General features: G+C 46.3%; 12 non-coding genes across 12 annotated transcripts; all 12 read left to right on the top strand.

Annotated features, from left to right (window-relative positions):
* Positions 1-267: 267 nt before the first annotated feature.
* On the top strand, positions 268-458 carry LOC130311825 (U2 spliceosomal RNA). Its single transcript, XR_008860104.1, has one exon. It is a non-coding gene; the product is annotated as a U2 spliceosomal RNA (small nuclear RNA).
* Positions 459-2,538: 2,080 nt separating this feature from the next.
* On the top strand, positions 2,539-2,729 carry LOC130311817 (U2 spliceosomal RNA). Its single transcript, XR_008860097.1, has one exon. It is a non-coding gene; the product is annotated as a U2 spliceosomal RNA (small nuclear RNA).
* A 2,086-nt stretch (positions 2,730-4,815) lies between these two features.
* Positions 4,816-5,006, top strand: LOC130311816 (U2 spliceosomal RNA). The gene has a single exon (XR_008860096.1). It is a non-coding gene; the product is annotated as a U2 spliceosomal RNA (small nuclear RNA).
* A 2,086-nt stretch (positions 5,007-7,092) lies between these two features.
* LOC130311815 (U2 spliceosomal RNA) lies at positions 7,093-7,283 on the top strand. The gene has a single exon (XR_008860095.1). It is a non-coding gene; the product is annotated as a U2 spliceosomal RNA (small nuclear RNA).
* A 2,091-nt stretch (positions 7,284-9,374) lies between these two features.
* On the top strand, positions 9,375-9,565 carry LOC130311814 (U2 spliceosomal RNA). The gene has a single exon (XR_008860094.1). It is a non-coding gene; the product is annotated as a U2 spliceosomal RNA (small nuclear RNA).
* A 2,093-nt stretch (positions 9,566-11,658) lies between these two features.
* Positions 11,659-11,849, top strand: LOC130311813 (U2 spliceosomal RNA). The gene has a single exon (XR_008860093.1). It is a non-coding gene; the product is annotated as a U2 spliceosomal RNA (small nuclear RNA).
* A 2,089-nt stretch (positions 11,850-13,938) lies between these two features.
* On the top strand, positions 13,939-14,129 carry LOC130311812 (U2 spliceosomal RNA). The gene has a single exon (XR_008860092.1). It is a non-coding gene; the product is annotated as a U2 spliceosomal RNA (small nuclear RNA).
* Positions 14,130-16,219: 2,090 nt separating this feature from the next.
* Positions 16,220-16,410, top strand: LOC130311811 (U2 spliceosomal RNA). The gene has a single exon (XR_008860091.1). It is a non-coding gene; the product is annotated as a U2 spliceosomal RNA (small nuclear RNA).
* Positions 16,411-18,501: 2,091 nt separating this feature from the next.
* On the top strand, positions 18,502-18,692 carry LOC130311827 (U2 spliceosomal RNA). The gene has a single exon (XR_008860106.1). It is a non-coding gene; the product is annotated as a U2 spliceosomal RNA (small nuclear RNA).
* Positions 18,693-20,783: 2,091 nt separating this feature from the next.
* LOC130311810 (U2 spliceosomal RNA) lies at positions 20,784-20,974 on the top strand. Its single transcript, XR_008860090.1, has one exon. It is a non-coding gene; the product is annotated as a U2 spliceosomal RNA (small nuclear RNA).
* Positions 20,975-23,064: 2,090 nt separating this feature from the next.
* On the top strand, positions 23,065-23,255 carry LOC130311809 (U2 spliceosomal RNA). The gene has a single exon (XR_008860089.1). It is a non-coding gene; the product is annotated as a U2 spliceosomal RNA (small nuclear RNA).
* A 2,085-nt stretch (positions 23,256-25,340) lies between these two features.
* Positions 25,341-25,531, top strand: LOC130311808 (U2 spliceosomal RNA). The gene has a single exon (XR_008860088.1). It is a non-coding gene; the product is annotated as a U2 spliceosomal RNA (small nuclear RNA).
* The last annotated feature ends 848 nt before the right edge of the window (positions 25,532-26,379 follow it).

Here is a 26,379-nt window from a genome sequence, read left to right as displayed (position 1 = left end):
AGTGTCACATGCAAGTAGGAGGAGTAAGAAGGGTTCCTGGCAAATCCGGGTTATGGATTGCATTTAAAAAGGCCCCGTGGGAGTGCAATGGGCCCCTGTCTTGCTGCTTAGCAATAATGGTATGGGTTTAGGTTCTGCTGTGTGTACTGGTGGTTGACTGCCCCCCAGCCCAGAGTGTGCATGGAAAATTGTCTGGCAGCCTCCCTGACAGCAAGCAGTGATAGTGCCCATGAAGGGGACCTTGTTGGGCCCGCCCCTTTCACGGTTATCGCTTCTCGGCCTTTTGGCTAAGATCAAGTGTAGTATCTGTTCTTATCAGTTTAATATCTGATACGTCCCCTATCTGGGGACCATATATTAAATGGATTTTTGAGAACGGGGGCCGATTTCGAAGCTTGCTTCCGTCGCCCTATGCATTGACCCGATATGGCAGTATCTTCGGGTACAGTGCATCACCCCCTTACAGGGTTAAAAAGAAAGATTCCTACTTTCATTGCTACCTGCTTGCTGGCTAGCCAGCTAGCCAGCCCTGTGGGCCTTGCTGCTGCTGCAGCCAATAAACAAAAGGTGGTGCTGCTGCTGCTTCTGCTGCTTCTGCTTGTGTCTGGCCCCTGTTGGAGCGTCCAGGCACAGGACTTCTGCTGCTGCTGACTAAATGGCCTCCTTAATTGGATCATTTGAGTAGCCAGCACACCTGTGCAGGTAGGGCATGACATGATAGGCAGCTGCCTTGATAGCGGGTGGGTGCTGAATGTTCCTAATTGACAAAATAAGATTAATGCTTATGAAGAAATATAAAATCTCATCCCTTCCCCAATATCGCGCCACACCCCTACCCCTTAATTCCCTGGTTGAACGTGATGGACATATGTCTTTTTTCGACCGTACTAACTATGTAACTATGTAACATAACATGGGGGGGGGGGGGTCTCCTGGCTGTTCACACAGGTGTGTCATTGCTGTACATTGACCATGCATTGCTTCTGTGGTATTGCAAAGGCAAAGACAAATGCTTCCAGCCATCCATTGCACTAATGGATTGGTCATCAGCTGGCTGTCTATGTCCCGCATCAATATAGACCAAAGTACAGAGGGTTAGGCTATGCTATTGTGCACCTACCTGATGCATCAGAAGGTGCGAGGCCCTTGCTAAATTCTGTGCACAGACTTTGAGATCTATGCTTTAGACTGTATCTAAACCTGCTCCAACATGGACTGACATTCTGGCCTACTTTCAGCCGATGCGACTTGTCTGTCGCTGAACAGTCGCTTTTTATGTATTCAGCACCTATGTATAATGTTGTAAAAATGCTCTAGAAGCTAAAGTCGCAGAAATGTCACACATATTTGGCCTGCAACTTTCTGTGCGACAAATTCAGACAGGAAAAATCAGTATAAATCCTTAGAAAATTATCCCCCAGTGTCTCCATCTGCTGGCGGTATTGAATAAGCATTGCTGCACTGATGGGGTATGCATTAGACGAAAAAAAAGAAGAAAAAGAAGAATAATACGCCCAGAAAAGAGGCGAAAAGGAGAAAAACGTAAAAAAACGTGAAAAAAAAGTAAGAGGAAGAGAAGGGAAAAAAAGGTGGAAATGGGTTTAAAAGTGATTTCGGCGGAGAAATATATATATATATATATATATATATATATATATATATATATGCGCACACACACACATAGATATAAACGTATTCTCCGTTGAGATATTGCAGCCGCTGCTGTGTCCAGGCCCAGGAGCCTTAGCACTGTGCTGTGATGTCACTCAATACCACTGACATCACTAGGTGTAAACAACATCTCTCCTTTGCTGTGTATGTGACTATGGAGCTGTTTGGTGATGTCGTCTATTACGGCCTTCATAGAAGCAACAGGAGATTGTTGCATCCATCTTGAACCCTCAGAACTACAGTGCTATGATGTCACTCACTTCCACAGGCCTTGCAGAGTGTAAACAACAACAACCCAGCTTTGTTGTGTATGTAACCAAAGGGATTTGTGATGTCACCTAGAACCTTCACAGCAGCGACAGCTTTATGAGGAGCATCAGCACTGCTCTGCCTGAGCAGAACCATCACCGCCATAGGTTGTCAAATAACCCGGATTTAACCCACACAGGTAAGTCCAATGGGGTGCAGGCATGTCCTCTATGCTTACAGCTTCCCGTGGGTGTTGGTTTGATACCGTTTGGGGACAGCCAAGGAGGCATCTGCAGGCAACAAAGGTAGGTGTGTGCTTGTGTGTGTGTTTCCTATGCAGATCCTAAGCCCAGTGTCACATGCAAGTAGGAGGAGTAAGAAGGGTTCCTGGCAAATCCGGGTTATGGATTGCATTTAAAAAGGCCCCGTGGGAGTGCAATGGGCCCCTGTCTTGCTGCTTAGCAATAATGGTATGGGTTTAGGTTCTGCTGTGTGTACTGGTGGTTGACTGCCCCCCAGCCCAGAGTGTGCATGGAAAATTGTCTGGCAGCCTCCCTGACAGCAAGCAGTGATAGTGCCCATGAAGGGGACCTTGTTGGGCCCGCCCCTTTCACGGTTATCGCTTCTCGGCCTTTTGGCTAAGATCAAGTGTAGTATCTGTTCTTATCAGTTTAATATCTGATACGTCCCCTATCTGGGGACCATATATTAAATGGATTTTTGAGAACGGGGGCCGATTTCGAAGCTTGCTTCCGTCGCCCTATGCATTGACCCGATATGGCAGTATCTTCGGGTACAGTGCACCACCCCCTTACAGGGTTAAAAAGAAAGATTCCTACTTTCATTGCTACCTGCTTGCTGGCTAGCCAGCTAGCCAGCCCTGTGGGCCTTGCTGCTGCTGCAGCCAATAAACAAAAGGTGGTGCTGCTGCTGCTTCTGCTGCTTCTGCTTCTGCTTGTGTCTGGCCCCTGTTGGAGCGTCCAGGCACAGGACTTCTGCTGCTGCTGACTAAATGGCCTCCTTAATTGGATCATTTGAGTAGCCAGCACACCTGTGCAGGTAGGGCATGACATGATAGGCAGCTGCCTTGATAGCGGGTGGGTGCTGAATGTTCCTAATTGACAAAATAAGATTAATGCTTATGAAGAAATATAAAATCTCATCCCTTCCCCAATATCGCGCCACACCCCTACCCCTTAATTCCCTGGTTGAACGTGATGGACATATGTCTTTTTTCGACCGTACTAACTATGTAACTATGTAACATAACATGGGGGGGGGGGGGGTCTCCTGGCTGTTCACACAGGTGTGTCATTGCTGTACATTGACCATGCATTGCTTCTGTGGTATTGCAAAGGCAAAGACAAATGCTTCCAGCCATCCATTGCACTAATGGATTGGTCATCAGCTGGCTGTCTATGTCCCGCATCAATATAGACCAAAGTACAGAGGGTTAGGCTATGCTATTGTGCACCTACCTGATGCATCAGAAGGTGCGAGGCCCTTGCTAAATTCTGTGCACAGACTTTGAGATCTATGCTTTAGACTGTATCTAAACCTGCTCCAACATGGACTGACATTCTGGCCTACTTTCAGCCGATGCGACTTGTCTGTCGCTGAACAGTCGCTTTTTATGTATTCAGCACCTATGTATAATGTTGTAAAAATGCTCTAGAAGCTAAAGTCGCAGAAATGTCACACATATTTGGCCTGCAACTTTCTGTGCGACAAATTCAGACAGGAAAAATCAGTATAAATCCTTAGAAAATTATCCCCCAGTGTCTCCATCTGCTGGCGGTATTGAATAAGCATTGCTGCACTGATGGGGTATGCATTAGACGAAAAAAAAGAAGAAAAAGAAGAATAATACGCCCAGAAAAGAGGCGAAAAGGAGAATAACGTAAAAAAACGTGAAAAAAAAGTAAGAGGAAGAGAAGGGAAAAAAAGGTGGAAATGGGTTTAAAAGTGATTTCGGCGGAGAAATATATATATATATATATATATATATATATATATATATATGCGCACACACACACATAGATATAAACGTATTCTCCGTTGAGATATTGCAGCCGCTGCTGTGTCCAGGCCCAGGAGCCTTAGCACTGTGCTGTGATGTCACTCAATACCACTGACATCACTAGGTGTAAACAACATCTCTCCTTTGCTGTGTATGTGACTATGGAGCTGTTTGGTGATGTCGTCTATTACGGCCTTCATAGAAGCAACAGGGAGATTGTTGCATCCATCTTGAACCCTCAGAACTACAGTGCTATGATGTCACTCACTTCCACAGGCCTTGCAGAGTGTAAACAACAACAACCCAGCTTTGTTGTGTATGTAACCAAAGGGATTTGTGATGTCACCTAGAACCTTCACAGCAGCGACAGCTTTATGAGGAGCATCAGCACTGCTCTGCCTGAGCAGAACCATCACCGCCATAGGTTGTCAAATAACCCGGATTTAACCCACACAGGTAAGTCCAATGGGGTGCAGGCATGTCCTCTATGCTTACAGCTTCCCGTGGGTGTTGGTTTGATACCGTTTGGGGACAGCCAAGGAGGCATCTGCAGGCAACAAAGGTAGGTGTGTGCTTGTGTGTGTGTTTCCTATGCAGATCCTAAGCCCAGTGTCACATGCAAGTAGGAGGAGTAAGAAGGGTTCCTGGCAAATCCGGGTTATGGATTGCATTTAAAAAGGCCCCGTGGGAGTGCAATGGGCCCCTGTCTTGCTGCTTAGCAATAATGGTATGGGTTTAGGTTCTGCTGTGTGTACTGGTGGTTGACTGCCCCCCAGCCCAGAGTGTGCATGGAAAATTGTCTGGCAGCCTCCCTGACAGCAAGCAGTGATAGTGCCCATGAAGGGGACCTTGTTGGGCCCGCCCCTTTCACGGTTATCGCTTCTCGGCCTTTTGGCTAAGATCAAGTGTAGTATCTGTTCTTATCAGTTTAATATCTGATACGTCCCCTATCTGGGGACCATATATTAAATGGATTTTTGAGAACGGGGGCCGATTTCGAAGCTTGCTTCCGTCGCCCTATGCATTGACCCGATATGGCAGTATCTTCGGGTACAGTGCACCACCCCCTTACAGGGTTAAAAAGAAAGATTCCTACTTTCATTGCTACCTGCTTGCTGGCTAGCCAGCTAGCCAGCCCTGTGGGCCTTGCTGCTGCTGCAGCCAATAAACAAAAGGTGGTGCTGCTGCTGCTTCTGCTGCTTCTGCTTCTGCTTGTGTCTGGCCCCTGTTGGAGCGTCCAGGCACAGGACTTCTGCTGCTGCTGACTAAATGGCCTCCTTAATTGGATCATTTGAGTAGCCAGCACACCTGTGCAGGTAGGGCATGACATGATAGGCAGCTGCCTTGATAGCGGGTGGGTGCTGAATGTTCCTAATTGACAAAATAAGATTAATGCTTATGAAGAAATATAAAATCTCATCCCTTCCCCAATATCGCGCCACACCCCTACCCCTTAATTCCCTGGTTGAACGTGATGGACATATGTCTTTTTTCGACCGTACTAACTATGTAACTATGTAACATAACATGGGGGGGGGGGGGTCTCCTGGCTGTTCACACAGGTGTGTCATTGCTGTACATTGACCATGCATTGCTTCTGTGGTATTGCAAAGGCAAAGACAAATGCTTCCAGCCATCCATTGCACTAATGGATTGGTCATCAGCTGGCTGTCTATGTCCCGCATCAATATAGACCAAAGTACAGAGGGTTAGGCTATGCTATTGTGCACCTACCTGATGCATCAGAAGGTGCGAGGCCCTTGCTAAATTCTGTGCACAGACTTTGAGATCTATGCTTTAGACTGTATCTAAACCTGCTCCAACATGGACTGACATTCTGGCCTACTTTCAGCCGATGCGACTTGTCTGTCGCTGAACAGTCGCTTTTTATGTATTCAGCACCTATGTATAATGTTGTAAAAATGCTCTAGAAGCTAAAGTCGCAGAAATGTCACACATATTTGGCCTGCAACTTTCTGTGCGACAAATTCAGACAGGAAAAATCAGTATAAATCCTTAGAAAATTATCCCCCAGTGTCTCCATCTGCTGGCGGTATTGAATAAGCATTGCTGCACTGATGGGGTATGCATTAGACGAAAAAAAAGAAGAAAAAGAAGAATAATACGCCCAGAAAAGAGGCGAAAAGGAGAATAACGTAAAAAAACGTGAAAAAAAAGTAAGAGGAAGAGAAGGGAAAAAAAGGTGGAAATGGGTTTAAAAGTGATTTCGGCGGAGAAATATATATATATATATATATATATATATATATATATATATATGCGCACACACACACATAGATATAAACGTATTCTCCGTTGAGATATTGCAGCCGCTGCTGTGTCCAGGCCCAGGAGCCTTAGCACTGTGCTGTGATGTCACTCAATACCACTGACATCACTAGGTGTAAACAACATCTCTCCTTTGCTGTGTATGTGACTATGGAGCTGTTTGGTGATGTCGTCTATTACGGCCTTCATAGAAGCAACAGGAGATTGTTGCATCCATCTTGAACCCTCAGAACTACAGTGCTATGATGTCACTCACTTCCACAGGCCTTGCAGAGTGTAAACAACAACAACCCAGCTTTGTTGTGTATGTAACCAAAGGGATTTGTGATGTCACCTAGAACCTTCACAGCAGCGACAGCTTTATGAGGAGCATCAGCACTGCTCTGCCTGAGCAGAACCATCACCGCCATAGGTTGTCAAATAACCCGGATTTAACCCACACAGGTAAGTCCAATGGGGTGCAGGCATGTCCTCTATGCTTACAGCTTCCCGTGGGTGTTGGTTTGATACCGTTTGGGGACAGCCAAGGAGGCATCTGCAGGCAACAAAGGTAGGTGTGTGCTTGTGTGTGTGTTTCCTATGCAGATCCTAAGCCCAGTGTCACATGCAAGTAGGAGGAGTAAGAAGGGTTCCTGGCAAATCCGGGTTATGGATTGCATTTAAAAAGGCCCCGTGGGAGTGCAATGGGCCCCTGTCTTGCTGCTTAGCAATAATGGTATGGGTTTAGGTTCTGCTGTGTGTACTGGTGGTTGACTGCCCCCCAGCCCAGAGTGTGCATGGAAAATTGTCTGGCAGCCTCCCTGACAGCAAGCAGTGATAGTGCCCATGAAGGGGACCTTGTTGGGCCCGCCCCTTTCACGGTTATCGCTTCTCGGCCTTTTGGCTAAGATCAAGTGTAGTATCTGTTCTTATCAGTTTAATATCTGATACGTCCCCTATCTGGGGACCATATATTAAATGGATTTTTGAGAACGGGGGCCGATTTCGAAGCTTGCTTCCGTCGCCCTATGCATTGACCCGATATGGCAGTATCTTCGGGTACAGTGCACCACCCCCTTACAGGGTTAAAAAGAAAGATTCCTACTTTCATTGCTACCTGCTTGCTGGCTAGCCAGCTAGCCAGCCCTGTGGGCCTTGCTGCTGCTGCAGCCAATAAACAAAAGGTGGTGCTGCTGCTGCTTCTGCTGCTTCTGCTTCTGCTTGTGTCTGGCCCCTGTTGGAGCGTCCAGGCACAGGACTTCTGCTGCTGCTGACTAAATGGCCTCCTTAATTGGATCATTTGAGTAGCCAGCACACCTGTGCAGGTAGGGCATGACATGATAGGCAGCTGCCTTGATAGCGGGTGGGTGCTGAATGTTCCTAATTGACAAAATAAGATTAATGCTTATGAAGAAATATAAAATCTCATCCCTTCCCCAATATCGCGCCACACCCCTACCCCTTAATTCCCTGGTTGAACGTGATGGACATATGTCTTTTTTCGACCGTACTAACTATGTAACTATGTAACATAACATGGGGGGGGGGGGGGTCTCCTGGCTGTTCACACAGGTGTGTCATTGCTGTACATTGACCATGCATTGCTTCTGTGGTATTGCAAAGGCAAAGACAAATGCTTCCAGCCATCCATTGCACTAATGGATTGGTCATCAGCTGGCTGTCTATGTCCCGCATCAATATAGACCAAAGTACAGAGGGTTAGGCTATGCTATTGTGCACCTACCTGATGCATCAGAAGGTGCGAGGCCCTTGCTAAATTCTGTGCACAGACTTTGAGATCTATGCTTTAGACTGTATCTAAACCTGCTCCAACATGGACTGACATTCTGGCCTACTTTCAGCCGATGCGACTTGTCTGTCGCTGAACAGTCGCTTTTTATGTATTCAGCACCTATGTATAATGTTGTAAAAATGCTCTAGAAGCTAAAGTCGCAGAAATGTCACACATATTTGGCCTGCAACTTTCTGTGCGACAAATTCAGACAGGAAAAATCAGTATAAATCCTTAGAAAATTATCCCCCAGTGTCTCCATCTGCTGGCGGTATTGAATAAGCATTGCTGCACTGATGGGGTATGCATTAGACGAAAAAAAAGAAGAAAAAGAAGAATAATACGCCCAGAAAAGAGGCGAAAAGGAGAATAACGTAAAAAAACGTGAAAAAAAAGTAAGAGGAAGAGAAGGGAAAAAAAGGTGGAAATGGGTTTAAAAGTGATTTCGGCGGAGAAATATATATATATATATATATATATATATATATATATATATATATATGCGCACACACACACATAGATATAAACGTATTCTCCGTTGAGATATTGCAGCCGCTGCTGTGTCCAGGCCCAGGAGCCTTAGCACTGTGCTGTGATGTCACTCAATACCACTGACATCACTAGGTGTAAACAACATCTCTCCTTTGCTGTGTATGTGACTATGGAGCTGTTTGGTGATGTCGTCTATTACGGCCTTCATAGAAGCAACAGGAGATTGTTGCATCCATCTTGAACCCTCAGAACTACAGTGCTATGATGTCACTCACTTCCACAGGCCTTGCAGAGTGTAAACAACAACAACCCAGCTTTGTTGTGTATGTAACCAAAGGGATTTGTGATGTCACCTAGAACCTTCACAGCAGCGACAGCTTTATGAGGAGCATCAGCACTGCTCTGCCTGAGCAGAACCATCACCGCCATAGGTTGTCAAATAACCCGGATTTAACCCACACAGGTAAGTCCAATGGGGTGCAGGCATGTCCTCTATGCTTACAGCTTCCCGTGGGTGTTGGTTTGATACCGTTTGGGGACAGCCAAGGAGGCATCTGCAGGCAACAAAGGTAGGTGTGTGCTTGTGTGTGTGTTTCCTATGCAGATCCTAAGCCCAGTGTCACATGCAAGTAGGAGGAGTAAGAAGGGTTCCTGGCAAATCCGGGTTATGGATTGCATTTAAAAAGGCCCCGTGGGAGTGCAATGGGCCCCTGTCTTGCTGCTTAGCAATAATGGTATGGGTTTAGGTTCTGCTGTGTGTACTGGTGGTTGACTGCCCCCCAGCCCAGAGTGTGCATGGAAAATTGTCTGGCAGCCTCCCTGACAGCAAGCAGTGATAGTGCCCATGAAGGGGACCTTGTTGGGCCCGCCCCTTTCACGGTTATCGCTTCTCGGCCTTTTGGCTAAGATCAAGTGTAGTATCTGTTCTTATCAGTTTAATATCTGATACGTCCCCTATCTGGGGACCATATATTAAATGGATTTTTGAGAACGGGGGCCGATTTCGAAGCTTGCTTCCGTCGCCCTATGCATTGACCCGATATGGCAGTATCTTCGGGTACAGTGCACCACCCCCTTACAGGGTTAAAAAGAAAGATTCCTACTTTCATTGCTACCTGCTTGCTGGCTAGCCAGCTAGCCAGCCCTGTGGGCCTTGCTGCTGCTGCAGCCAATAAACAAAAGGTGGTGCTGCTGCTGCTTCTGCTGCTTCTGCTTCTGCTTGTGTCTGGCCCCTGTTGGAGCGTCCAGGCACAGGACTTCTGCTGCTGCTGACTAAATGGCCTCCTTAATTGGATCATTTGAGTAGCCAGCACACCTGTGCAGGTAGGGCATGACATGATAGGCAGCTGCCTTGATAGCGGGTGGGTGCTGAATGTTCCTAATTGACAAAATAAGATTAATGCTTATGAAGAAATATAAAATCTCATCCCTTCCCCAATATCGCGCCACACCCCTACCCCTTAATTCCCTGGTTGAACGTGATGTGGACATATGTCTTTTTTCGACCGTACTAACTATGTAACTATGTAACATAACATGGGGGGGGGGGGGGTCTCCTGGCTGTTCACACAGGTGTGTCATTGCTGTACATTGACCATGCATTGCTTCTGTGGTATTGCAAAGGCAAAGACAAATGCTTCCAGCCATCCATTGCACTAATGGATTGGTCATCAGCTGGCTGTCTATGTCCCGCATCAATATAGACCAAAGTACAGAGGGTTAGGCTATGCTATTGTGCACCTACCTGATGCATCAGAAGGTGCGAGGCCCTTGCTAAATTCTGTGCACAGACTTTGAGATCTATGCTTTAGACTGTATCTAAACCTGCTCCAACATGGACTGACATTCTGGCCTACTTTCAGCCGATGCGACTTGTCTGTCGCTGAACAGTCGCTTTTTATGTATTCAGCACCTATGTATAATGTTGTAAAAATGCTCTAGAAGCTAAAGTCGCAGAAATGTCACACATATTTGGCCTGCAACTTTCTGTGCGACAAATTCAGACAGGAAAAATCAGTATAAATCCTTAGAAAATTATCCCCCAGTGTCTCCATCTGCTGGCGGTATTGAATAAGCATTGCTGCACTGATGGGGTATGCATTAGACGAAAAAAAAGAAGAAAAAGAAGAATAATACGCCCAGAAAAGAGGCGAAAAGGAGAAAAACGTAAAAAAACGTGAAAAAAAAGTAAGAGGAAGAGAAGGGAAAAAAAGGTGGAAATGGGTTTAAAAGTGATTTCGGCGGAGAAATATATATATATATATATATATATATATATATATATATATATATATGCGCACACACACACATAGATATAAACGTATTCTCCGTTGAGATATTGCAGCCGCTGCTGTGTCCAGGCCCAGGAGCCTTAGCACTGTGCTGTGATGTCACTCAATACCACTGACATCACTAGGTGTAAACAACATCTCTCCTTTGCTGTGTATGTGACTATGGAGCTGTTTGGTGATGTCGTCTATTACGGCCTTCATAGAAGCAACAGGAGATTGTTGCATCCATCTTGAACCCTCAGAACTACAGTGCTATGATGTCACTCACTTCCACAGGCCTTGCAGAGTGTAAACAACAACAACCCAGCTTTGTTGTGTATGTAACCAAAGGGATTTGTGATGTCACCTAGAACCTTCACAGCAGCGACAGCTTTATGAGGAGCATCAGCACTGCTCTGCCTGAGCAGAACCATCACCGCCATAGGTTGTCAAATAACCCGGATTTAACCCACACAGGTAAGTCCAATGGGGTGCAGGCATGTCCTCTATGCTTACAGCTTCCCGTGGGTGTTGGTTTGATACCGTTTGGGGACAGCCAAGGAGGCATCTGCAGGCAACAAAGGTAGGTGTGTGCTTGTGTGTGTGTTTCCTATGCAGATCCTAAGCCCAGTGTCACATGCAAGTAGGAGGAGTAAGAAGGGTTCCTGGCAAATCCGGGTTATGGATTGCATTTAAAAAGGCCCCGTGGGAGTGCAATGGGCCCCTGTCTTGCTGCTTAGCAATAATGGTATGGGTTTAGGTTCTGCTGTGTGTACTGGTGGTTGACTGCCCCCCAGCCCAGAGTGTGCATGGAAAATTGTCTGGCAGCCTCCCTGACAGCAAGCAGTGATAGTGCCCATGAAGGGGACCTTGTTGGGCCCGCCCCTTTCACGGTTATCGCTTCTCGGCCTTTTGGCTAAGATCAAGTGTAGTATCTGTTCTTATCAGTTTAATATCTGATACGTCCCCTATCTGGGGACCATATATTAAATGGATTTTTGAGAACGGGGGCCGATTTCGAAGCTTGCTTCCGTCGCCCTATGCATTGACCCGATATGGCAGTATCTTCGGGTACAGTGCACCACCCCCTTACAGGGTTAAAAAGAAAGATTCCTACTTTCATTGCTACCTGCTTGCTGGCTAGCCAGCTAGCCAGCCCTGTGGGCCTTGCTGCTGCTGCAGCCAATAAACAAAAGGTGGTGCTGCTGCTGCTTCTGCTGCTTCTGCTTCTGCTTGTGTCTGGCCCCTGTTGGAGCGTCCAGGCACAGGACTTCTGCTGCTGCTGACTAAATGGCCTCCTTAATTGGATCATTTGAGTAGCCAGCACACCTGTGCAGGTAGGGCATGACATGATAGGCAGCTGCCTTGATAGCGGGTGGGTGCTGAATGTTCCTAATTGACAAAATAAGATTAATGCTTATGAAGAAATATAAAATCTCATCCCTTCCCCAATATCGCGCCACACCCCTACCCCTTAATTCCCTGGTTGAACGTGATGGACATATGTCTTTTTTCGACCGTACTAACTATGTAACTATGTAACATAACATGGGGGGGGGGGGTCTCCTGGCTGTTCACACAGGTGTGTCATTGCTGTACATTGACCATGCATTGCTTCTGTGGTATTGCAAAGGCAAAGACAAATGCTTCCAGCCATCCATTGCACTAATGGATTGGTCATCAGCTGGCTGTCTATGTCCCGCATCAATATAGACCAAAGTACAGAGGGTTAGGCTATGCTATTGTGCACCTACCTGATGCATCAGAAGGTGCGAGGCCCTTGCTAAATTCTGTGCACAGACTTTGAGATCTATGCTTTAGACTGTATCTAAACCTGCTCCAACATGGACTGACATTCTGGCCTACTTTCAGCCGATGCGACTTGTCTGTCGCTGAACAGTCGCTTTTTATGTATTCAGCACCTATGTATAATGTTGTAAAAATGCTCTAGAAGCTAAAGTCGCAGAAATGTCACACATATTTGGCCTGCAACTTTCTGTGCGACAAATTCAGACAGGAAAAATCAGTATAAATCCTTAGAAAATTATCCCCCAGTGTCTCTATCTGCTGGCGGTATTGAATAAGCATTGCTGCACTGATGGGGTATGCATTAGACGAAAAAAAAGAAGAAAAAGAAGAATAATACGCCCAGAAAAGAGGCGAAAAGGAGAAAAACGTAAAAAAACGTGAAAAAAAAGTAAGAGGAAGAGAAGGGAAAAAAAGGTGGAAATGGGTTTAAAAGTGATTTCGGCGGAGAAATATATATATATATATATATATATATATATATATATATATATATATGCGCACACACACACATAGATATAAACGTATTCTCCGTTGAGATATTGCAGCCGCTGCTGTGTCCAGGCCCAGGAGCCTTAGCACTGTGCTGTGATGTCACTCAATACCACTGACATCACTAGGTGTAAACAACATCTCTCCTTTGCTGTGTATGTGACTATGGAGCTGTTTGGTGATGTCGTCTATTACGGCCTTCATAGAAGCAACAGGAGATTGTTGCATCCATCTTGAACCCTCAGAACTACAGTGCTATGATGTCACTCACTTCCACAGGCCTTGCAGAGTGTAAACAACAACAACCCAGCTTTGTTGTGTATGTAACCAAAGGGATTTGTGATGTCACCTAGAACCTTCACAGCAGCGACAGCTTTATGAGGAGCATCAGCACTGCTCTGCCTGAGCAGAACCATCACCGCCATAGGTTGTCAAATAACCCGGATTTAACCCACACAGGTAAGTCCAATGGGGTGCAGGCATGTCCTCTATGCTTACAGCTTCCCGTGGGTGTTGGTTTGATACCGTTTAGGGACAGCCAAGGAGGCATCTGCAGGCAACAAAGGTAGGTGTGTGCTTGTGTGTGTGTTTCCTATGCAGATCCTAAGCCCAGTGTCACATGCAAGTAGGAGGAGTAAGAAGGGTTCCTGGCAAATCCGGGTTATGGATTGCATTTAAAAAGGCCCCGTGGGAGTGCAATGGGCCCCTGTCTTGCTGCTTAGCAATAATGGTATGGGTTTAGGTTCTGCTGTGTGTACTGGTGGTTGACTGCCCCCCAGCCCAGAGTGTGCATGGAAAATTGTCTGGCAGCCTCCCTGACAGCAAGCAGTGATAGTGCCCATGAAGGGGACCTTGTTGGGCCCGCCCCTTTCACGGTTATCGCTTCTCGGCCTTTTGGCTAAGATCAAGTGTAGTATCTGTTCTTATCAGTTTAATATCTGATACGTCCCCTATCTGGGGACCATATATTAAATGGATTTTTGAGAACGGGGGCCGATTTCGAAGCTTGCTTCCGTCGCCCTATGCATTGACCCGATATGGCAGTATCTTCGGGTACAGTGCACCACCCCCTTACAGGGTTAAAAAGAAAGATTCCTACTTTCATTGCTACCTGCTTGCTGGCTAGCCAGCTAGCCAGCCCTGTGGGCCTTGCTGCTGCTGCAGCCAATAAACAAAAGGTGGTGCTGCTGCTGCTTCTGCTGCTTCTGCTTCTGCTTGTGTCTGGCCCCTGTTGGAGCGTCCAGGCACAGGACTTCTGCTGCTGCTGACTAAATGGCCTCCTTAATTGGATCATTTGAGTAGCCAGCACACCTGTGCAGGTAGGGCATGACATGATAGGCAGCTGCCTTGATAGCGGGTGGGTGCTGAATGTTCCTAATTGACAAAATAAGATTAATGCTTATGAAGAAATATAAAATCTCATCCCTTCCCCAATATCGCGCCACACCCCTACCCCTTAATTCCCTGGTTGAACGTGATGGACATATGTCTTTTTTCGACCGTACTAACTATGTAACTATGTAACATAACATGGGGGGGGGGGGGGTCTCCTGGCTGTTCACACAGGTGTGTCATTGCTGTACATTGACCATGCATTGCTTCTGTGGTATTGCAAAGGCAAAGACAAATGCTTCCAGCCATCCATTGCACTAATGGATTGGTCATCAGCTGGCTGTCTATGTCCCGCATCAATATAGACCAAAGTACAGAGGGTTAGGCTATGCTATTGTGCACCTACCTGATGCATCAGAAGGTGCGAGGCCCTTGCTAAATTCTGTGCACAGACTTTGAGATCTATGCTTTAGACTGTATCTAAACCTGCTCCAACATGGACTGACATTCTGGCCTACTTTCAGCCGATGCGACTTGTCTGTCGCTGAACAGTCGCTTTTTATGTATTCAGCACCTATGTATAATGTTGTAAAAATGCTCTAGAAGCTAAAGTCGCAGAAATGTCACACATATTTGGCCTGCAACTTTCTGTGCGACAAATTCAGACAGGAAAAATCAGTATAAATCCTTAGAAAATTATCCCCCAGTGTCTCCATCTGCTGGCGGTATTGAATAAGCATTGCTGCACTGATGGGGTATGCATTAGACGAAAAAAAAGAAGAAAAAGAAGAATAATACGCCCAGAAAAGAGGCGAAAAGGAGAAAAACGTAAAAAAACGTGAAAAAAAAGTAAGAGGAAGAGAAGGGAAAAAAAGGTGGAAATGGGTTTAAAAGTGATTTCGGCGGAGAAATATATATATATATATATATATATATATATATATATATATATATATGCGCACACACACACATAGATATAAACGTATTCTCCGTTGAGATATTGCAGCCGCTGCTGTGTCCAGGCCCAGGAGCCTTAGCACTGTGCTGTGATGTCACTCAATACCACTGACATCACTAGGTGTAAACAACATCTCTCCTTTGCTGTGTATGTGACTATGGAGCTGTTTGGTGATGTCGTCTATTACGGCCTTCATAGAAGCAACAGGAGATTGTTGCATCCATCTTGAACCCTCGAACTACAGTGCTATGATGTCACTCACTTCCACAGGCCTTGCAGAGTGTAAACAACAACAACCCAGCTTTGTTGTGTATGTAACCAAAGGGATTTGTGATGTCACCTAGAACCTTCACAGCAGCGACAGCTTTATGAGGAGCATCAGCACTGCTCTGCCTGAGCAGAACCATCACCGCCATAGGTTGTCAAATAACCCGGATTTAACCCACACAGGTAAGTCCAATGGGGTGCAGGCATGTCCTCTATGCTTACAGCTTCCCGTGGGTGTTGGTTTGATACCGTTTGGGGACAGCCAAGGAGGCATCTGCAGGCAACAAAGGTAGGTGTGTGCTTGTGTGTGTGTTTCCTATGCAGATCCTAAGCCCAGTGTCACATGCAAGTAGGAGGAGTAAGAAGGGTTCCTGGCAAATCCGGGTTATGGATTGCATTTAAAAAGGCCCCGTGGGAGTGCAATGGGCCCCTGTCTTGCTGCTTAGCAATAATGGTATGGGTTTAGGTTCTGCTGTGTGTACTGGTGGTTGACTGCCCCCCAGCCCAGAGTGTGCATGGAAAATTGTCTGGCAGCCTCCCTGACAGCAAGCAGTGATAGTGCCCATGAAGGGGACCTTGTTGGGCCCGCCCCTTTCACGGTTATCGCTTCTCGGCCTTTTGGCTAAGATCAAGTGTAGTATCTGTTCTTATCAGTTTAATATCTGATACGTCCCCTATCTGGGGACCATATATTAAATGGATTTTTGAGAACGGGGGCCGATTTCGAAGCTTGCTTCCGTCGCCCTATGCATTGACCCGATATGGCAGTATCTTCGGGTACAGTGCACCACCCCCTTACAGGGTTAAAAAGAAAGATTCCTACTTTCATTGCTACCTGCTTGCTGGCTAGCCAGCTAGCCAGCCCTGTGGGCCTTGCTGCTGCTGCAGCCAATAAACAAAAGGTGGTGCTGCTGCTGCTTCTGCTGCTTCTGCTTCTGCTTGTGTCTGGCCCCTGTTGGAGCGTCCAGGCACAGGACTTCTGCTGCTGCTGACTAAATGGCCTCCTTAATTGGATCATTTGAGTAGCCAGCACACCTGTGCAGGTAGGGCATGACATGATAGGCAGCTGCCTTGATAGCGGGTGGGTGCTGAATGTTCCTAATTGACAAAATAAGATTAATGCTTATGAAGAAATATAAAATCTCATCCCTTCCCCAATATCGCGCCACACCCCTACCCCTTAATTCCCTGGTTGAACGTGATGGACATATGTCTTTTTTCGACCGTACTAACTATGTAACTATGTAACATAACATGGGGGGGGGGGGGGGTCTCCTGGCTGTTCACACAGGTGTGTCATTGCTGTACATTGACCATGCATTGCTTCTGTGGTATTGCAAAGGCAAAGACAAATGCTTCCAGCCATCCATTGCACTAATGGATTGGTCATCAGCTGGCTGTCTATGTCCCGCATCAATATAGACCAAAGTACAGAGGGTTAGGCTATGCTATTGTGCACCTACCTGATGCATCAGAAGGTGCGAGGCCCTTGCTAAATTCTGTGCACAGACTTTGAGATCTATGCTTTAGACTGTATCTAAACCTGCTCCAACATGGACTGACATTCTGGCCTACTTTCAGCCGATGCGACTTGTCTGTCGCTGAACAGTCGCTTTTTATGTATTCAGCACCTATGTATAATGTTGTAAAAATGCTCTAGAAGCTAAAGTCGCAGAAATGTCACACATATTTGGCCTGCAACTTTCTGTGCGACAAATTCAGACAGGAAAAATCAGTATAAATCCTTAGAAAATTATCCCCCAGTGTCTCCATCTGCTGGCGGTATTGAATAAGCATTGCTGCACTGATGGGGTATGCATTAGACGAAAAAAAAGAAGAAAAAGAAGAATAATACGCCCAGAAAAGAGGCGAAAAGGAGAAAAACGTAAAAAAACGTGAAAAAAAAGTAAGAGGAAGAGAAGGGAAAAAAAGGTGGAAATGGGTTTAAAAGTGATTTCGGCGGAGAATATATATATATATATATATATATATATATATATATATATATATATGCGCACACACACACATAGATATAAACGTATTCTCCGTTGAGATATTGCAGCCGCTGCTGTGTCCAGGCCCAGGAGCCTTAGCACTGTGCTGTGATGTCACTCAATACCACTGACATCACTAGGTGTAAACAACATCTCTCCTTTGCTGTGTATGTGACTATGGAGCTGTTTGGTGATGTCGTCTATTACGGCCTTCATAGAAGCAACAGGAGATTGTTGCATCCATCTTGAACCCTCAGAACTACAGTGCTATGATGTCACTCACTTCCACAGGCCTTGCAGAGTGTAAACAACAACAACCCAGCTTTGTTGTGTATGTAACCAAAGGGATTTGTGATGTCACCTAGAACCTTCACAGCAGCGACAGCTTTATGAGGAGCATCAGCACTGCTCTGCCTGAGCAGAACCATCACCGCCATAGGTTGTCAAATAACCCGGATTTAACCCACACAGGTAAGTCCAATGGGGTGCAGGCATGTCCTCTATGCTTACAGCTTCCCGTGGGTGTTGGTTTGATACCGTTTGGGGACAGCCAAGGAGGCATCTGCAGGCAACAAAGGTAGGTGTGTGCTTGTGTGTGTGTTTCCTATGCAGATCCTAAGCCCAGTGTCACATGCAAGTAGGAGGAGTAAGAAGGGTTCCTGGCAAATCCGGGTTATGGATTGCATTTAAAAAGGCCCCGTGGGAGTGCAATGGGCCCCTGTCTTGCTGCTTAGCAATAATGGTATGGGTTTAGGTTCTGCTGTGTGTACTGGTGGTTGACTGCCCCCCAGCCCAGAGTGTGCATGGAAAATTGTCTGGCAGCCTCCCTGACAGCAAGCAGTGATAGTGCCCATGAAGGGGACCTTGTTGGGCCCGCCCCTTTCACGGTTATCGCTTCTCGGCCTTTTGGCTAAGATCAAGTGTAGTATCTGTTCTTATCAGTTTAATATCTGATACATCCCCTATCTGGGGACCATATATTAAATGGATTTTTGAGAACGGGGGCCGATTTCGAAGCTTGCTTCCGTCGCCCTATGCATTGACCCGATATGGCAGTATCTTCGGGTACAGTGCACCACCCCCTTACAGGGTTAAAAAGAAAGATTCCTACTTTCATTGCTACCTGCTTGCTGGCTAGCCAGCTAGCCAGCCCTGTGGGCCTTGCTGCTGCTGCAGCCAATAAACAAAAGGTGGTGCTGCTGCTGCTTCTGCTGCTTCTGCTTCTGCTTGTGTCTGGCCCCTGTTGGAGCGTCCAGGCACAGGACTTCTGCTGCTGCTGACTAAATGGCCTCCTTAATTGGATCATTTGAGTAGCCAGCACACCTGTGCAGGTAGGGCATGACATGATAGGCAGCTGCCTTGATAGCGGGTGGGTGCTGAATGTTCCTAATTGACAAAATAAGATTAATGCTTATGAAGAAATATAAAATCTCATCCCTTCCCCAATATCGCGCCACACCCCTACCCCTTAATTCCCTGGTTGAACGTGATGGACATATGTCTTTTTTCGACCGTACTAACTATGTAACTATGTAACATAACATGGGGGGGGGGGGGGGTCTCCTGGCTGTTCACACAGGTGTGTCATTGCTGTACATTGACCATGCATTGCTTCTGTGGTATTGCAAAGGCAAAGACAAATGCTTCCAGCCATCCATTGCACTAATGGATTGGTCATCAGCTGGCTGTCTATGTCCCGCATCAATATAGACCAAAGTACAGAGGGTTAGGCTATGCTATTGTGCACCTACCTGATGCATCAGAAGGTGCGAGGCCCTTGCTAAATTCTGTGCACAGACTTTGAGATCTATGCTTTAGACTGTATCTAAACCTGCTCCAACATGGACTGACATTCTGGCCTACTTTCAGCCGATGCGACTTGTCTGTCGCTGAACAGTCGCTTTTTATGTATTCAGCACCTATGTATAATGTTGTAAAAATGCTCTAGAAGCTAAAGTCGCAGAAATGTCACACATATTTGGCCTGCAACTTTCTGTGCGACAAATTCAGACAGGAAAAATCAGTATAAATCCTTAGAAAATTATCCCCCAGTGTCTCCATCTGCTGGCGGTATTGAATAAGCATTGCTGCACTGATGGGGTATGCATTAGACGAAAAAAAAGAAGAAAAAGAAGAATAATACGCCCAGAAAAGAGGCGAAAAGGAGAAAAACGTAAAAAAACGTGAAAAAAAAGTAAGAGGAAGAGAAGGGAAAAAAAGGTGGAAATGGGTTTAAAAGTGATTTCGGCGGAGAATATATATATATATATATATATATATATATATATATATATATATATGCGCACACACACACATAGATATAAACGTATTCTCCGTTGAGATATTGCAGCCGCTGCTGTGTCCAGGCCCAGGAGCCTTAGCACTGTGCTGTGATGTCACTCAATACCACTGACATCACTAGGTGTAAACAACATCTCTCCTTTGCTGTGTATGTGACTATGGAGCTGTTTGGTGATGTCGTCTATTACGGCCTTCATAGAAGCAACAGGAGATTGTTGCATCCATCTTGAACCCTCAGAACTACAGTGCTATGATGTCACTCACTTCCACAGGCCTTGCAGAGTGTAAACAACAACAACCCAGCTTTGTTGTGTATGTAACCAAAGGGATTTGTGATGTCACCTAGAACCTTCACAGCAGCGACAGCTTTATGAGGAGCATCAGCACTGCTCTGCCTGAGCAGAACCATCACCGCCATAGGTTGTCAAATAACCCGGATTTAACCCACACAGGTAAGTCCAATGGGGTGCAGGCATGTCCTCTATGCTTACAGCTTCCCGTGGGTGTTGGTTTGATACCGTTTGGGGACAGCCAAGGAGGCATCTGCAGGCAACAAAGGTAGGTGTGTGCTTGTGTGTGTGTTTCCTATGCAGATCCTAAGCCCAGTGTCACATGCAAGTAGGAGGAGTAAGAAGGGTTCCTGGCAAATCCGGGTTATGGATTGCATTTAAAAAGGCCCCGTGGGAGTGCAATGGGCCCCTGTCTTGCTGCTTAGCAATAATGGTATGGGTTTAGGTTCTGCTGTGTGTACTGGTGGTTGACTGCCCCCCAGCCCAGAGTGTGCATGGAAAATTGTCTGGCAGCCTCCCTGACAGCAAGCAGTGATAGTGCCCATGAAGGGGACCTTGTTGGGCCCGCCCCTTTCACGGTTATCGCTTCTCGGCCTTTTGGCTAAGATCAAGTGTAGTATCTGTTCTTATCAGTTTAATATCTGATACGTCCCCTATCTGGGGACCATATATTAAATGGATTTTTGAGAACGGGGGCCGATTTCGAAGCTTGCTTCCGTCGCCCTATGCATTGACCCGATATGGCAGTATCTTCGGGTACAGTGCACCACCCCCTTACAGGGTTAAAAAGAAAGATTCCTACTTTCATTGCTACCTGCTTGCTGGCTAGCCAGCTAGCCAGCCCTGTGGGCCTTGCTGCTGCTGCAGCCAATAAACAAAAGGTGGTGCTGCTGCTGCTTCTGCTGCTTCTGCTTCTGCTTGTGTCTGGCCCCTGTTGGAGCGTCCAGGCACAGGACTTCTGCTGCTGCTGACTAAATGGCCTCCTTAATTGGATCATTTGAGTAGCCAGCACACCTGTGCAGGTAGGGCATGACATGATAGGCAGCTGCCTTGATAGCGGGTGGGTGCTGAATGTTCCTAATTGACAAAATAAGATTAATGCTTATGAAGAAATATAAAATCTCATCCCTTCCCCAATATCGCGCCACACCCCTACCCCTTAATTCCCTGGTTGAACGTGATGGACATATGTCTTTTTTCGACCGTACTAACTATGTAACTATGTAACATAACATGGGGGGGGGGGGGTCTCCTGGCTGTTCACACAGGTGTGTCATTGCTGTACATTGACCATGCATTGCTTCTGTGGTATTGCAAAGGCAAAGACAAATGCTTCCAGCCATCCATTGCACTAATGGATTGGTCATCAGCTGGCTGTCTATGTCCCGCATCAATATAGACCAAAGTACAGAGGGTTAGGCTATGCTATTGTGCACCTACCTGATGCATCAGAAGGTGCGAGGCCCTTGCTAAATTCTGTGCACAGACTTTGAGATCTATGCTTTAGACTGTATCTAAACCTGCTCCAACATGGACTGACATTCTGGCCTACTTTCAGCCGATGCGACTTGTCTGTCGCTGAACAGTCGCTTTTTATGTATTCAGCACCTATGTATAATGTTGTAAAAATGCTCTAGAAGCTAAAGTCGCAGAAATGTCACACATATTTGGCCTGCAACTTTCTGTGCGACAAATTCAGACAGGAAAAATCAGTATAAATCCTTAGAAAATTATCCCCCAGTGTCTCCATCTGCTGGCGGTATTGAATAAGCATTGCTGCACTGATGGGGTATGCATTAGACGAAAAAAAAGAAGAAAAAGAAGAATAATACGCCCAGAAAAGAGGCGAAAAGGAGAATAACGTAAAAAAACGTGAAAAAAAAGTAAGAGGAAGAGAAGGGAAAAAAAGGTGGAAATGGGTTTAAAAGTGATTTCGGCGGAGAAATATATATATATATATATATATATATATATATATATATATATATATGCGCACACACACACATAGATATAAACGTATTCTCCGTTGAGATATTGCAGCCGCTGCTGTGTCCAGGCCCAGGAGCCTTAGCACTGTGCTGTGATGTCACTCAATACCACTGACATCACTAGGTGTAAACAACATCTCTCCTTTGCTGTGTATGTGACTATGGAGCTGTTTGGTGATGTCGTCTATTACGGCCTTCATAGAAGCAACAGGAGATTGTTGCATCCATCTTGAACCCTCAGAACTACAGTGCTATGATGTCACTCACTTCCACAGGCCTTGCAGAGTGTAAACAACAACAACCCAGCTTTGTTGTGTATGTAACCAAAGGGATTTGTGATGTCACCTAGAACCTTCACAGCAGCGACAGCTTTATGAGGAGCATCAGCACTGCTCTGCCTGAGCAGAACCATCACCGCCATAGGTTGTCAAATAACCCGGATTTAACCCACACAGGTAAGTCCAATGGGGTGCAGGCATGTCCTCTATGCTTACAGCTTCCCGTGGGTGTTGGTTTGATACCGTTTGGGGACAGCCAAGGAGGCATCTGCAGGCAACAAAGGTAGGTGTGTGCTTGTGTGTGTGTTTCCTATGCAGATCCTAAGCCCAGTGTCACATGCAAGTAGGAGGAGTAAGAAGGGTTCCTGGCAAATCCGGGTTATGGATTGCATTTAAAAAGGCCCCGTGGGAGTGCAATGGGCCCCTGTCTTGCTGCTTAGCAATAATGGTATGGGTTTAGGTTCTGCTGTGTGTACTGGTGGTTGACTGCCCCCCAGCCCAGAGTGTGCATGGAAAATTGTCTGGCAGCCTCCCTGACAGCAAGCAGTGATAGTGCCCATGAAGGGGACCTTGTTGGGCCCGCCCCTTTCACGGTTATCGCTTCTCGGCCTTTTGGCTAAGATCAAGTGTAGTATCTGTTCTTATCAGTTTAATATCTGATACGTCCCCTATCTGGGGACCATATATTAAATGGATTTTTGAGAACGGGGGCCGATTTCGAAGCTTGCTTCCGTCGCCCTATGCATTGACCCGATATGGCAGTATCTTCGGGTACAGTGCACCACCCCCTTACAGGGTTAAAAAGAAAGATTCCTACTTTCATTGCTACCTGCTTGCTGGCTAGCCAGCTAGCCAGCCCTGTGGGCCTTGCTGCTGCTGCAGCCAATAAACAAAAGGTGGTGCTGCTGCTGCTTCTGCTGCTTCTGCTTCTGCTTGTGTCTGGCCCCTGTTGGAGCGTCCAGGCACAGGACTTCTGCTGCTGCTGACTAAATGGCCTCCTTAATTGGATCATTTGAGTAGCCAGCACACCTGTGCAGGTAGGGCATGACATGATAGGCAGCTGCCTTGATAGCGGGTGGGTGCTGAATGTTCCTAATTGACAAAATAAGATTAATGCTTATGAAGAAATATAAAATCTCATCCCTTCCCCAATATCGCGCCACACCCCTACCCCTTAATTCCCTGGTTGAACGTGATGGACATATGTCTTTTTTCGACCGTACTAACTATGTAACTATGTAACATAACATGGGGGGGGGGGGGGGGTCTCCTGGCTGTTCACACAGGTGTGTCATTGCTGTACATTGACCATGCATTGCTTCTGTGGTATTGCAAAGGCAAAGACAAATGCTTCCAGCCATCCATTGCACTAATGGATTGGTCATCAGCTGGCTGTCTATGTCCCGCATCAATATAGACCAAAGTACAGAGGGTTAGGCTATGCTATTGTGCACCTACCTGATGCATCAGAAGGTGCGAGGCCCTTGCTAAATTCTGTGCACAGACTTTGAGATCTATGCTTTAGACTGTATCTAAACCTGCTCCAACATGGACTGACATTCTGGCCTACTTTCAGCCGATGCGACTTGTCTGTCGCTGAACAGTCGCTTTTTATGTATTCAGCACCTATGTATAATGTTGTAAAAATGCTCTAGAAGCTAAAGTCGCAGAAATGTCACACATATTTGGCCTGCAACTTTCTGTGCGACAAATTCAGACAGGAAAAATCAGTATAAATCCTTAGAAAATTATCCCCCAGTGTCTCCATCTGCTGGCGGTATTGAATAAGCATTGCTGCACTGATGGGGTATGCATTAGACGAAAAAAAAGAAGAAAAAGAAGAATAATACGCCCAGAAAAGAGGCGAAAAGGAGAATAACGTAAAAAAACGTGAAAAAAAAGTAAGAGGAAGAGAAGGGAAAAAAAGGTGGAAATGGGTTTAAAAGTGATTTCGGCGGAGAAATATATATATATATATATATATATATATATATATATATGCGCACACACACACATAGATATAAACGTATTCTCCGTTGAGATATTGCAGCCGCTGCTGTGTCCAGGCCCAGGAGCCTTAGCACTGTGCTGTGATGTCACTCAATACCACTGACATCACTAGGTGTAAACAACATCTCTCCTTTGCTGTGTATGTGACTATGGAGCTGTTTGGTGATGTCGTCTATTACGGCCTTCATAGAAGCAACAGGAGATTGTTGCATCCATCTTGAACCCTCAGAACTACAGTGCTATGATGTCACTCACTTCCACAGGCCTTGCAGAGTGTAAACAACAACAACCCAGCTTTGTTGTGTATGTAACCAAAGGGATTTGTGATGTCACCTAGAACCTTCACAGCAGCGACAGCTTTATGAGGAGCATCAGCACTGCTCTGCCTGAGCAGAACCATCACCGCCATAGGTTGTCAAATAACCCGGATTTAACCCACACAGGTAAGTCCAATGGGGTGCAGGCATGTCCTCTATGCTTACAGCTTCCCGTGGGTGTTGGTTTGATACCGTTTGGGGACAGCCAAGGAGGCATCTGCAGGCAACAAAGGTAGGTGTGTGCTTGTGTGTGTGTTTCCTATGCAGATCCTAAGCCCAGTGTCACATGCAAGTAGGAGGAGTAAGAAGGGTTCCTGGCAAATCCGGGTTATGGATTGCATTTAAAAAGGCCCCGTGGGAGTGCAATGGGCCCCTGTCTTGCTGCTTAGCAATAATGGTATGGGTTTAGGTTCTGCTGTGTGTACTGGTGGTTGACTGCCCCCCAGCCCAGAGTGTGCATGGAAAATTGTCTGGCAGCCTCCCTGACAGCAAGCAGTGATAGTGCCCATGAAGGGGACCTTGTTGGGCCCGCCCCTTTCACGGTTATCGCTTCTCGGCCTTTTGGCTAAGATCAAGTGTAGTATCTGTTCTTATCAGTTTAATATCTGATACGTCCCCTATCTGGGGACCATATATTAAATGGATTTTTGAGAACGGGGGCCGATTTCGAAGCTTGCTTCCGTCGCCCTATGCATTGACCCGATATGGCAGTATCTTCGGGTACAGTGCACCACCCCCTTACAGGGTTAAAAAGAAAGATTCCTACTTTCATTGCTACCTGCTTGCTGGCTAGCCAGCTAGCCAGCCCTGTGGGCCTTGCTGCTGCTGCAGCCAATAAACAAAAGGTGGTGCTGCTGCTGCTTCTGCTGCTTCTGCTTCTGCTTGTGTCTGACCCCTGTTGGAGCGTCCAGGCACAGGACTTCTGCTGCTGCTGACTAAATGGCCTCCTTAATTGGATCATTTGAGTAGCCAGCACACCTGTGCAGGTAGGGCATGACATGATAGGCAGCTGCCTTGATAGCGGGTGGGTGCTGAATGTTCCTAATTGACAAAATAAGATTAATGCTTATGAAGAAATATAAAATCTCATCCCTTCCCCAATATCGCGCCACACCCCTACCCCTTAATTCCCTGGTTGAACGTGATGGACATATGTCTTTTTTCGACCGTACTAACTATGTAACTATGTAACATAACATGGGGGGGGGGGGGTCTCCTGGCTGTTCACACAGGTGTGTCATTGCTGTACATTGACCATGCATTGCTTCTGTGGTATTGCAAAGGCAAAGACAAATGCTTCCAGCCATCCATTGCACTAATGGATTGGTCATCAGCTGGCTGTCTATGTCCCGCATCAATATAGACCAAAGTACAGAGGGTTAGGCTATGCTATTGTGCACCTACCTGATGCATCAGAAGGTGCGAGGCCCTTGCTAAATTCTGTGCACAGACTTTGAGATCTATGCTTTAGACTGTATCTAAACCTGCTCCAACATGGACTGACATTCTGGCCTACTTTCAGCCGATGCGACTTGTCTGTCGCTGAACAGTCGCTTTTTATGTATTCAGCACCTATGTATAATG

This window comes from Hyla sarda, unplaced genomic scaffold (genome assembly GCF_029499605.1).
Source record: "Hyla sarda isolate aHylSar1 unplaced genomic scaffold, aHylSar1.hap1 scaffold_1679, whole genome shotgun sequence".
Lineage (NCBI taxonomy): Eukaryota > Metazoa > Chordata > Amphibia > Anura > Hylidae > Hyla > Hyla sarda.
Note: the sequence above shows the minus strand (reverse complement) of the source record. Positions and strands in the feature narration are given on the sequence as shown.